We start from the raw sequence: 12,236 nt of genomic DNA on the forward strand, positions 1-12,236 counted from the left end.
ACCATGTTCTTGGAGTTTAAATAATAATTTAGGGTGGTTGGTGTTGTCGAAGGCTTTACTGAAATCTAGTAGGATAAGGTCGGTTTGTTTGCCAGAGGAAAGATTCCTTGATATTTCATCAACAAGTTCTATAAGCTGGGTCTCATAGGACCGTTTTTCCCGGAACCCGTGTTGCAGCTCATATAGAATGTTCTGTTTTGAGAAGTGTGTTGATAGGCTAGAATCAATAATATGTTCTAAGAGTTTGCATAGAACACACGCTAGAGATATATGGGCCACATTTGCCTTCGTCCATTCCGATAGGAGTTGACTAATATTTAGGGATCTTTGAAAAATCATAATACTATGTCATGGATCTCATATCGGAGCTCCTTCAGGACAATGGGCTTAATCAAATCTGGGCCAGCAGCCTTATCCACCTTTAGGTTTTGGATAAGTTTCAAGATTCCTCTGGGGTCAAAGACAATATCAGCCATAGTTGGGTATTTGGTTTTTCAAAGGGCATTCTTACAAAGTCGGGTCAGTGAGAGTGCAGAAATCCGGAAAAAACAGACTGAAACTGTTTATTTAGGATGTTTGTTTAACCAATGCATTCCGAGTTAATTTTAACAGTTGTCTGTTTGATGTCAAGAATGTTCTTGATGTATGTTTCAAATAACATAACATATTTTTTTTTTGATGAGGTGTTTGATAGTTTTGAATTGCCTATAATACTAATTTTGATCTCTGTGCAACTTGACCTTTTGATATTGAATAAGATTTTTGTTTCAAGACAACAATGTTATAATTCCTTTTATATCAAATAATCAGGATTGTCCTATGGAAATGCATTTACACATTCCACTCTTTGTCAACACAAATTGAGTGTATTTCATAACAGATAAAGCAACTTGGGGGATAACCTGTTAAAGATGATAGACTCAACTGTTACATTCAATAGTTCACAGTTTGGTTCTATCTTTTTTCAATCATCCGTCTCTAACCATTATGAATATGTGTTTATCACTGACATTAACGTGTATGTAAAACATTTACATGACACACACTGATTGAAGTTGGTATCTACACTCAGTTCCAAAAGAAAGTGTGCACTTAGTTTTCTGTTATTTTTTCTCGGTTATTTTCATGAAAACTTATAATGTTTGGTATCAAAATTTAAATCAGTTCGTAAACAAATTGGTGTTCATTTTAGATTTTGAGTTATACCTGAGAGTTAGTGTATGAAAAAATGAAACAAAAACGTCGGGGAATTTTTTGAAATATTTAAACTTAAAAAGTGCACACTTTCTTTTGGAACTGAGTATATATCTAATCTGTTACTATTGCTTCAATAATAGACCCGATAAGCAGATCTTATGAAAGCATAGAACAAAGGAAAATAATAAAACATGTAACTGAGTTTTCGAATGCAAAAATGAAATGTGCAACACGCCTGACACATCTAACTAAAGCGGATCTCTATCATACATAATCTTTAGACTCTTTGATTAAAACCGTTAAACTAACAGAAAATATAACAGTGCGGGGAGACTTTACAGCTGCCAGTAAGCACCTTTGAAAATATTTTCTTTGTTGCATACTTGGTTTGGTCAAGTCTGTTTTGTACTTCAAGGTCACATGATTAGACATTGCAGATATTAATATCACCAAGAAACAATCGAGACAATATAAAAGTTATATTTAATTTCTGTCTTGAAACATACCCTGTTGAACGTAAAAACATATGAACTGCTGCGCCCTGGCCTGATATGATTTTAAACAATTGCAGAAAGAATTCAACTTGTCACAACAAATTAAGATCTGGCAGCAAAAAGAGAAAAAGGAAGATACAGTACAGAAATAGAGACATTATAATGAGAAAGACAATTTAATTTGGAATAAGAACTTCCTTAGTCGATCGGTTAATGTTGCTAACTTCAAATCAATTACCTCTCCCATCCTATAGTTGATGTCCTGAACAAGTTTGTCCTGATATCTGAGCGATACATGTGAAGCTGTGAGACTCACATCTTGAGCAAATTACCCGAGTGATTCTTAGATTTTACAAATTATCCTTGGACGTACCTCTAGACATTTTAGGCAATTTGGGTTTTCAGTTCCAAAAATAGTGATCAAAAGCTACTATAGAACTACTCATTGACAAATACATAAAAATGGAATCAAGCCCTCCTAGACCGTTTGGATTTTTATACAATGTTTCTGTATAAATGTACTAGTTTCTAGAGTTATATGAGTTACATATGACTTGCATTTGTACTTCGTACGAAGGATGCCACACCTTACAAGAAATTATTTATACACCTTATACTTTATAGTTGTTTTCTTTCTCAGATTTTTTCATGGCATAAATGGTAACAAGGGAAATAACTATGTCAAATACGCGGATAAATAACCAGCTGGGAAAGTAAATGTATGTTGTGTACCATAAATCAAAAAAGTTTAAGAAGTATTAAAAGGGACCACCTATAGTTAATCTATTTATGCAATATTGAATACATACAGAGCAAAACCGTTCTGAAACCCTTATGAAATGTACTATTTCTGTTTGTTTTTGGCCTGAACTTCCTTAATTATAGTATTATTTGTTTCTTTTCTCTATATTACTGCATTTTTCTTATTCATATCTTACTATCCAGTCAGTATCAGCTTAATAACACAATATATGCGATTATTTTACACGGAAAATGTAATAAATGTAAACCTATCTATTTTGGCGGCCATCTTGGACGCCATCTTGAATATCGGTAATCTACCACAGAAATAGCAACTGCATCAAGCAGTTCTATAATCTACAGTTCCTTACGAACATTTTGATATATAAAAACCTTTGTTTACAGATGTAGACCGGTTACCTCTTAAAGGAGGCATTATATTGCCTACTATTTGCACTATTAGACCTCGAATCTATCTGAAAAGGCCCGGAACCTTTTAACTGGAGACCACTTTTAAGACAGACCTTGAAGTGTCTTTCTTAGATAATATTTTTTAAACAAAAGACAAACTATTTAAATAATCAGTGTTATACGCCCCTCATATTGCAATTCAAAAAAAGGATTACCATCACTGTTAACTGGAAAAACAAACGGAAGGGAAATATGAAATAATCACGTTACTAAGCTCTGTAAAGTTCTATAGTTTAACTATGATGCGTGATCCGACTCATTGTCAGGGTAGACAACTCGCACGTTCATAGTTATACATCTCACAGTAAGGCTTATTTACCTTGGATTAAATTGTAGAAGCTCATGCAGCACTTCGGACAGACTATAAATTGTATTCGCCATTCCTTGATAAAAGTTAAGGTTTTAATTGTATTTCATTAATATTTCGTTAGATTAGTATATCATTAGATTGATAGAGTGTGCATTTCTGCGCAAACTGTCTGGATTTTGATGTTCATTTGTTATATTATCGTTATATTTTTCCATTTTATGTCTTTAAAAACATCGGTTTTGATGCCACTTATTGTAGGATCCAGCGTATTTTAAATCGTATAAAAGCGACACGAAATATAAATACATTTTATATAATTTACAAGGGTGTTTAGCTAACAACCACAAAAAAAACAAGGATAAATATCCAACAGGGAAAGTCACGTTCTATAAACGCAGCCTTCACAAACACCAACCCAGCACGCGGACGCGCACACCATCAACACAAAATTAACAATTTTGGTCGTAAAAATGAAATAACTCTATAAATTTTCAAAGCCCGGTCTAAATATCCTTTTTTAAAAGATTGGATTTATGTTAGTTTATTTTTCATGTCTTTGTCATGTTAATTGCAATGTTATAGTGTTACGCTGGTCAAAAGAGTGCTTGAAGGTTTTGTTTGTCTGCGTTAAGAAAATCAAGGGCGATGTAGATCTATGTCGAGGACAATGGGGTTTTACAATAATTATATAATCCACATAAATAATAAGACGACGTATCGCATACAAGAACCATATGGCAAGCTCATATGTCATGGTTAAATATGGCTATACACTACCGTGTTAATAGTTGTTCGCGGCCGGACGAGAATTTGGTAGTGCAAGATGGACGAATACTAGTATCTTGTGACAATGCCACTTTACGATACAAAGCGGGGATATTTTTGTCCAGTGAACTTTTTCTAGATTTTATCTCCGGAAAACAAAATCATTGAAAATGAATTTAACAATGTTGGCCAAAAACCGGAAGCAATATTTACGGTCTATATTGTTGTATTTCGAGCCAAGTAACAGTCAAGAGTGCGACAGCCGCTGTGAATCATCAGTAATTCAGTTTTTCAAAGTCGCTTCACATCTTAAATTACATTAAGTATTACAATTACAGAGGAAAGGTCAATTTACTACGATTTATACAAGTCTTTAAACTCAATCAAACCGAGTCTGCAATTTTCACTGTTTGCCTTGTTCTCGGTGCTTCCGAGGGATCTACTTTCCAGATTTTATTTATTAGCATCTACATTCCAGCAGCCAATCAAACATAAACTATTAATTACGGAATAATACAATATACATGGCTATTACCTTAAAATGGGGAGTTTATCGACCGATAGCGTATCCCCAAAACGACCTAAAAAACAACACTTGTTTTATTATTAAATTCGACAATATGGCTATATTTGAAAATGGGATTAAATCCAAACATTTGCAGTGGTTGGCCATTTTTCCAGTTCTGGCCTAAAATTGTGTGTGACGTCACACTGTTCTCAAATCAAAATGTTATGACGTCACTGCTGACGAATATGCTTTACTTTAGTTTTTACTATTTTTTTATTTTTATTTTTATTTTACTTTACTTACAGTATTAGGAGTTTAATGACCGACATTCTTATTTAAGTTTTTTAATGTCGGCACGAAAAGTATTTCTTTTATACGGATAAACAAACCCCATAGTCTATCATTAAATCCTTTTTGCCTAAAGTAGATATTGTTACTAAATAGTCAATGAAATATTCAGTTTTTTCATGCAGACAGTAATTTCTAATGTCGACAACAAACCACAGCCGATTTTCTTATACAAATGAAAACTTGCACGAGGTCCAAATTTTACAATCAGTCTGGCAAAAAATCAAGCACACGACCCTTTCTTTTTTTATTTGCTGTATTGACTAAGTATATTCTGAAGTTTTGACAAAAAAGTGTTTAATCAAATTCTACATTGTAGAAAAATGATCCGAACGTGTAGAACTACCTTAAAGTAAACTTTAACTTGTTAATAAAACGGTGGCAGGGTTCTAAAGCTCTTTACTTACTAGAACTTGATGTTCTGTCAAGTTAAATTATTTGTAAATTAGTTTGTTGCGATAATCAAATTAGTTTGTACGACAATTAAGAATATCTCAAAATATGACTCCAAATTGAAACAGTATATTACACTTCGTTAAAAAACTTTAATAAGAAAAAGAAAAACCTTCGACATTATTGTAAAAGATATCCAATTCCCATCTTACACTAGAATATTTCATTTTTAGAGATTTACTTCAAACGAAATAGACTATATTTCAAAAAAAACTTACTAAATATATGATATTATTCTGTATGTAAAGCAAAGGATACCAGTTTTTACTGGTAGTACACATTCATACCGTGTTTAGATATACATATATTAATAACTGATAACTGTTAGTACACATTCATACCGTGTTTAGATATACATATATTAATAACTGATAATTGTTAGTACACATAAATTTGTAAGTTTTATGTTTACATAAAGTATATATAGTAATTGTTCAAAATTTCAAACATGAAAATTGTGTCTGGTATACCTTTAAAATGATGAATTATTTGATGTTTCGTGCAAACGATCGCTGCAGACTAAATTATGCGTGTGACGATAACGACAATTGGTCCGCGTTATTCCAGCGCGCACGCTCCATCAGTAGCAGACGACATAGGAACGGAAGTGTTCACCTGTTATCATACGTTATTTCCTAGAAAACAAATGTTTTTATTACTCTGAAGATACTTAAAATTTATGTAAATATTGGTAAAAAACTTGAAAGCGACGGTGAAAATCCGGAATGATGATGTCTTCCGTAGGTGTAAACTACTTTAGCAGCTGGAGAAAATGTGTACAGCAGGCGGTACCATCTGTATAAACAAAAGGTTTTCTGCTTAAGATTGTTCACCTTCACTTGTGCTACATGGCTTAATCCATGCCAATTAAGCGCCACGTTCATAAACTATTTTAATTTATATCTTTAATTGTCATAAATTATACTAAAACAAATTAAGGCGCGTGGCCCATATTTCTATCCGCACATGCCGTGACTTGCATTCATTTATTTTAGGAACTGCAACTGCTTGGCAAATGTATTGAGAAACATCTTAAACAAACTATAGTTTCATGTTTCGTGCAGTTGCATATTTAAGATTTGCCGGGAAAAATATTATTTAAAATTTCCCAGTAAAGACAACAAATTTGTTGGAAAAATAAATTTTTAGGTACTGTTGGTCAGAGACCACCAATTCAAAAAAGTACAGGGTACTTACTGGGAATGAGGTAAGTGTATACCTGGGAATAAGGTAACGTCTGTGCGTTCTGACTGGTCAGTCATGTAAACAAACCCAGGAAGTGATTATTTTTTCAAAATTGATATTTTTTCTCTGCATTTACAGTATTTTATTATACATTTTGACAAAATTTGCCACATTTTATGTGTATAAAAAAAAGTTTTATCAAACGAATTTCTCCCGCCATGTCAATGATGTAAACAGGGGGCCATCTCATTCACACGAAAATTACTTTAATAAAGTAACAATATTCATATGTTTTTCGTCCGATATTTTGGTAGAATTAAGATAGTTCTTGAAAAACTTGTAATTAGATATACATGTTTCGATGTATGGAAGGCCGTACACGCCATAATGTTACAATGTAAGTCTATGGGAAAACAATTGGTGGTCTCTAAACTGTTTTAGAATTAACTTTTTAAAACTTTACGTGTGTCGGATTGTCGTTGTTCGCATACAGTCAAACCTGTCTACAAAGACCACCCTTGGGAGAGCCAAAATGTGGTCTTTGTTGGAAGGTGGTCTTTATTCACAGGTTAAAATACACTGTAAATGTTAAAATGGGTAACAAAACATGTGGTCTTTAGAGACAGGTGGTCTCTGTTCAGAGGTGGTCTTTAACACAGGTTTGACTATTTATAATTATTTCGTACGGCAGTAGATAGACAAAGTAGCCATAAGACAAACGTCATGTTTATATCACTGCATTTTTCTCGTTTAAAAGTTTTCTTTTGTCGTTTTCATAATATATCTGTTTGTAAAGTCGCTAATGGTTTTAAAACTAACAAATTGCAAATATACATGTTTTGTATCCATATAAAATGTCTTTTTGCAAATTTTGTCAAAGACATGCACATATCGATTCACTTATATATGAATTGTTCTTGCTTTATTGGTGTTATAAGCATATTGTATGAAGTTCTATGAAACTGTGTTACATATTGTTTTGTTTTAAGAAAATACAAAAGGAGAAAGAGCAGTTATTTTCGAGAAATCAGACCAATTTCTATACACAAATGTATATATGTATTCAGTCTGTTAAACGCATTTTTCTTGGCAAACATATTTATCCCTGAGTTCTGTATGCAGTTTGACATGAAGTGTTACCTTGCGTAATGAAATAATGAAATGGCATTTTATTCATTACTGAAGAATTTAGTGACGTTTGTAAATGAGTAGCATGTTATTATATCATAAGAATGATGCCGAAATGCCAATCTGAAGTAATAAAATACTTTTTTTAAGCAAGTTCATTTTACATAAAAATTCTCTTAACGTATGGATATTTAAACAAAAAGCACTATCCTCAGCCACACTCAAAACTATCTTACAATGAAATGTTAATACCAGTAGGTTTAAGAATGAGCTATTTTGATTTTGTCTTGTCCATCAGTCCTTATATCTTTCACCAAAAGTTTGTCCGGACAGCTCCTCTGAAACTACTGGTGGGATTCGAACCATATTTGGTAGGAATGCTCTATTCCATGGCTTGCTTTTCAAACGATTCGCGTTTTTGCGTGTGAAATACATTTAGGTGGTTTTTGCCATATAAATGTCAATTTTAATGATCTTTGCCTAATTTTATGTCTAAAAAGACATATTCAATAATATTTTAGAATAGTAGTCATCCAAATTTTCAGACTGGTAATACTTCATTATTTGAAACATTTTTTTCTTTGGTAGTATGCATCATTATGAAGAGGCAAAACAACTTTTCTCTATTAAAAACTATAATTATAAAAGTATATGAATAGCATCATCAACAAGAAAGTGTAGGGAAATGTTTTATATTGATTTTATTTTTCAAGACTTGTTCAGCTGAGGAAGATCAGTTTGGCTGAGGGAAAAATGCTTTTCCGTGATGATGAATTAGTTGTTTTTTTTTTTCTTTTTGTCTATCTCATTTACATGTCGTTGCGATATGGCTAGATATTACATGTCGAATCACTTTTCGGTTTAAATGCAGCGATATGGGATACAGGAATCTGTAATGTTACACTAATTTGAAACATTCACAGTGAAGGTGCCTTTTCGATTTTTATCCTTGTTTTGTTTTATTCAAAATGAATTACTAAATTAAAACATATAAACATACTGAAACAAAACACCTCTTGATACATAGGTATGTGATCTCGGAATGGCCAGTTACAATAAAAGGAAAGCATGTGGGAGAGGTGTTAAACCGCTTTGTGGCACGTCCCGGTCGTCGAAACAGTGTAAATAAAGCTATATTCTTATTGTCCTATGTCATTTACATCTTATATCCTGAGCTGTTAGATTATTAAACATTTTAAAAATAATCCGTTACCGCCAGGAATGTGAGCTAAGTATTCAGTCAGACTTCCAAATGAAATTATGATCACGGCGACAAGAACTTACTTTCATAATAATAATACATATCCCTGTAATATTAATTATTTTTTAATATATATATTTATGATAAAGGAATACATAGTCCTTTCAATCGGCGTTAGTATACATGTAGTCAAGTGATTAATGATAAAAAGTAAGAAAGGGGAAAGAGGTTTGAAATAGAGTCTGACAAATCACACAGCGTGTATTTTGGGTTCAAAGGGCGATGTTAAAAATTTCTAAATTATCGTGATACAATTTTCTTTTATTTTTCCAATGATGTTCTGAAGTAAGCTTGACTGTTATTTATGATTCATGCAAATTGCAGACGATGCATGTTTTACCACATAATTATTTAAAAAAATATTCATTATAAAAAAAAAAGCCACGAGCGAGCCTGCAAGAAGCATTTCCGGAAAAAAGAAAAAGAATTGTACGTCATAAAAGCCTCATTTTCATTAATAAATTGATACTGAGTACTTTTCTTTTTCTCCTACAGTGCCTATTTACCCTCATCACATCGGGTTTGATATAAAATAAAACGTGTTAGAATTTGGAAAAAGACAATAGAGAAAGACTAATTTATTCAGTTTTTATATTACTACATCATAATCACATAATTTTTATACGTTTGTAGCTTTGGTAGCATGTCATATGGTGTGTTTCAATCTAAGGAAAAAGCGCATATCATATAACTGCATGATATTAATCATAATTTGCACAATATTAATCATGCTTTTGTAGCAGATGTATTCTTCAGCTGTTGCAGATGATACATTTATAAAGTTTACGCTTTCACGCCCAGTATTTAACACTTAAAAGTATATGATTATCCGCTTAAAGAGCGGACGAAGTGGGCGAGTGGCAAGGCTGTCTCACTTCGAAACCAGGGGTCGTGAGTTTGATCCCCTGCTCCTTCAACAAAACCTATTAATATCGAGATACGTGTCCCGTGTATGGATGCTTTACACCTGGCATGCTATAGAACCGGGGAAGATTCAGGAACTTGAGCGTTTTTGTATCTTGCACTAATTCTCCTACTAAAAATTACCATCAGTAAAAGCTAAAAACGGGTTACAAGTGGCCACTCTAAAATAAGCTTGCAATACACCCACGTTACCCATTAAAATATTTTGGGTTGGTGAATTTTTTTTGGTTTAACAATTTTCCTTCTGCACTTTCTGCACATGTAGCATTTATCAATGTCCACTAAAATAAAAATAAGTATTATAAAATTAAATTAAGTTTACAACAGTAATAATGCAATACAAATATACTACTGATTGTTGTAGGTGCAGATGTGAGTGTCTGACCGTCGCGGTAACTCGGAGGTACCCTTGAACCGGATATTTTCATCTGCATCCGCAACCAGATACATCATTGTACCCTGTGTCAATTTGAAACGTCCAAACCCCTACACGTAATCTATAAAACACCAGTAACTTTTGTGTCCATTTGAATAAGAAGTTACGATATATGTTATTTCAGTATTTTGCAAACAGTAAAAAGTGACCATTAACTTTCGCAGAAAAAAAAATCACGTACACTTTATCACGGAAAGTGCTTGATATGTGTAATCAATTTATAGTCTTGTTTACGCCGATCTTTGACGAGGTCCCATCTGTTTTTCCCCCGTTTGTCTGAGCTTATATTATACATATTCATAAAAATGTCACTGGCGCTGTCTCTTAAAATATAATAATAGAAAAACTAATCGTCTAGAAATAAGATAAAACATTTGTCAGGGAAATACATTTTCACCTTGAATTCCCTTAGCTCTGTACCAATTCACGAAATTCTATTACGTGTTTGACATCTATTGACGATGTTGCCATTGTGTCAAACAACGTCTTCCGTAAATTAACATCAATTGTCTTCGTGTGGTATGGATCTGTCCCCGGGGTCGGGGAGAGTAGCCCCAAGGGGATCGTGCAGACTGAAGTTTGAGCGGACTCCTCTGGTAGTATGAGGCTAAGTGTTAACACCTCATGAATATTTCGTGCCTCATTAGCGAGTTTGTGAATCTTAAACTAATCTAAAGTGACTCAATACAGAAATGTGGCGGAGGTCTTCTCCAAGGGGACCATTTGTCTGTATTTTGAACGAATACAGGATTCATAGACAAAAAGAAAAATGAGGGTGCACAAACGCCAAATCGTCTGTGTACATATTTCTATACGAGCTTCAGTTGCTTATTATTTGTACATAGAGGATACTTAAACCTTACCCTTCTAAATTTCTATAATGAACTTGTCGATCGTTCTATTTTGACAGCACCATTAACTGTTAAAAGGGGTTTTACCAATCAGGTACTGACTGAATGGTCAACAGCGCAGATCTTGATCAGACTGCATGGATGTGTAGACTGATCATGATCTACACGGGTCGCAAAGGCATAATCAATCGTATCCAGCATGATATGGGTTAAGTGTTTCAAATACAATAAATTTGTCTTTTTATTTCCAGGGACTGTTAAGCAAAGAAATCACATTTGTTGAAAGCACATGTGAAACACGATATTTTGAAATCCATATAAACAATAAAATCTTGTATTGTCGGGTTACTTTGTACTCAGTGCCAAAATCCGACACTGGTTTTTCATTAAAAAGTAGCTAGCAAAAACAACAATAGAGGTGGAACTTTCACCATTCGTATTACTTGTAGAGAAATATACATGTATAATAAATTAATAAATCAAATTGCTGTCAGTGTTGTTGTTTTACAAAATGGACTCTAGGCACTAGCAATATATATGGATTTCCTAACACAGTCTTGAATCTCTATATAATGTTTTTCTTTATATATTTCTTCAGCTAGTCCCACTTATGTTTGTATTACAAAACTTGTATTTTTCAAATGAAATAGATTATCAAAGCTATTGATTACTGACATATTTAAAAAACAACAACAGTATTTATCATTTATTTATTATGCACATATTGATGAAATATCTCTATCATCTATGCGATCATGTTGGCCGATCGTGTTGGCTTGTAATGTTCTGATAAAATTACATATACTGAATGTCTCTCCTCGATAGTATAGTGGTAAGTATCCCCGCCTGTCACGCGGGAGACCGGGGTTCGATTCCCCGTCGGGGAGCTTTCTTTTAACAGCACCTGAAACAGAAAAAGTATATTTTTCGATAGAAAAGTATATTTTTCCATTTAAAGTCTTCTTTGTCAATATTTAAACGGTTTTAATCACTTTGTATATTACGTGGCTGTCATTTGTTTATTTACTGTTTCCTCACATATAGGTAAGTGGTCTGAATATTTGACTAGCATAGCAGAAAGTATCGTTAAATCCCTTGTTATTTATTATCTCTCTTTATGATTCTGTTCGTGTAAAATCAGGTGCAATATTGAAAGAGGTGTTT

At 33.2% G+C, this 12,236-nt stretch overlaps 1 non-coding gene across 1 annotated transcript; it reads left to right on the forward strand.

The window, feature by feature from the left end:
- Positions 1–11,887: 11,887 nt before the first annotated feature.
- On the forward strand, positions 11,888–11,959 carry Trnad-guc (transfer RNA aspartic acid (anticodon GUC)). Its single transcript has one exon. It is a non-coding gene; the product is annotated as a tRNA-Asp (tRNA).
- Positions 11,960–12,236: the final 277 nt, after the last annotated feature.

This window comes from Mercenaria mercenaria, chromosome 6 (genome assembly GCF_021730395.1).
Source record: "Mercenaria mercenaria strain notata chromosome 6, MADL_Memer_1, whole genome shotgun sequence".
NCBI classification, from domain to species: Eukaryota; Metazoa; Mollusca; class Bivalvia; order Venerida; family Veneridae; genus Mercenaria; species Mercenaria mercenaria.